At 39.0% G+C, this 1711-nt stretch overlaps 1 long non-coding RNA gene across 1 annotated transcript; it reads left to right on the top strand.

Moving 5' to 3' along the window:
* The first annotated feature begins 213 nt into the window (after positions 1-213).
* Positions 214-1661, top strand: LOC138979018 (uncharacterized). The gene is made up of 3 exons (XR_011459893.1): positions 214-344; positions 1171-1237; positions 1528-1661. It is a non-coding gene; the product is annotated as an uncharacterized lncRNA (long non-coding RNA).
* The last annotated feature ends 50 nt before the right edge of the window (positions 1662-1711 follow it).

Raw genomic sequence — 1711 nt, 5'->3', positions numbered from 1 at the left:
CCAGGCCCCAGACTCCTGCAGTGCGCAGGAGTCGAGTTCCTGCATTGTGCAGGAACTCCCCAGCCCCCAGTAGATTCTAGCTAGGTTTTTTTTTTTTTTTTTTTTTTTTTTTTTTTTTCTCACTCTTTGGAATCTGCAACCCTCCACAATGTGACATAATGGTCAGCCAAAATGACCGTGGTCACAATATGGAAGAAGAAGAAGAAGAAGAAGAACGTGGAGTTCTAACCATGGCTGACAGTGACACCTCTGGCTCAGAAACGAAACATGAAACATCCACTTTGCCTCCACCCGAATCGCAATGAGTGACTCACTCTCTTCACAAACCCTCTTCACTCTCGTTGGTAAGTAATTGTGTTGATTGTTTTGATACAGTGGTATTTTAACTTTTAGTGTAGCTATTGTGCTGACCCAGTGAGTCGAGTGACATAATGGGACTGGTAGTGGTAGTATGGCACGAAGACAAAGAAATACACATTCATTACTCTTTTCAAACTTTCACTTACTGAAGTTACTGTTACCAGTGCCACTAGAAATAGAACAGAACTTAGCTTTGAGTTTGAATTTGAGCACTTTAGTAATGAGTCATTGGCCATGCAGGACATTCTTTATACTTTATAGAGCCTCACTTGCACCCACGAAGAGTGCTTGCATTCGTCATTTGTAATATTGCCAACCAATTATTTCCTTCCATACATTTAGTATTTGAAAATTAGCAAGTTTAACTAATTGTTTCTCTTCAAAGTTAAACTAAAATAATCAAATGTTGAATTGTATATTAAGTTATTTACTATTAGTATTACTTTATTAGACAAAAGTAATAATAACTACTATTACTGAGTACTATGCTGGTTTTTTTTCAAGTATCCCCTGGATACATGTGCGCAGTGAAGAGTAGCAAATAAGCAAATCTATATTTGTTTTATTTATATTAGCTATGCAGTTGGCGTTGCTAGAGTCAGCGTCGCCAGTCACCACGACAAATGTTCCTCAATTTGCAGCGAGTGTTGCCAGTTAGTAAATTGCTTCATTCTTTGCTTGAAGCCTGATCATTTCTGTGCATGTGACATTTAGAGCAGATCCTAATAGCAGCTAGTGTCTTTTTTTCAAAAGCCTTGAAAGTTGAATGTTCTCACGTGTTGCTATGGGATTTTTTTGTTTTACTTTTAGCCTTCATATGACCTCGATGGTGCACCAACACCGCGTGCAACAGTAGCGGCTAAGGCGCCGAGATCAGGTAACTAATTATTCCCTATCAAAAAACAAGAAAGGTAAGTTTGTTGGAACGTTTGTTATTGACAAAACAATACATTCACAAATATATATTAAATTACAACAAACTACCGTTCTTGGATTTTGATTCTGAATTTTGGAACGTTGGCAGTCTTTTTGTTTATGGATTTATTTAATTATTCCCCAACAAAATTATGATGTGTCTGCTCACTTTTTAAGTGCCGACAGTTTTGGTTAATGCTTTAGTAACATTTTTTATTTATACATGTGCATAATTGGTATTCTTTTTTTCAGTTCTAACCACAGAACCTGGCCTGCACTGAAGCCTGCAAGGCGAATGCAGCTGCACTGAGGGAGCAGGTCAAGGACCTGCAGGCCAAGGTCACTACTGACTAGCCTGGAGGCAAGACAGCGCCAGCTGGAGGGGGAGCTGATGGCCAGCTATGCTACACAAGGTATGTTAGGTATGATAGCTGCA

Source organism: Littorina saxatilis, linkage group LG1, assembly GCF_037325665.1.
Source record: "Littorina saxatilis isolate snail1 linkage group LG1, US_GU_Lsax_2.0, whole genome shotgun sequence".
Taxonomy (NCBI): Eukaryota; Metazoa; Mollusca; class Gastropoda; order Littorinimorpha; family Littorinidae; genus Littorina; species Littorina saxatilis.
The sequence above is the reverse complement of the archived record's forward strand: the minus strand, read 5'-3'. Positions and strand labels throughout refer to the sequence as shown.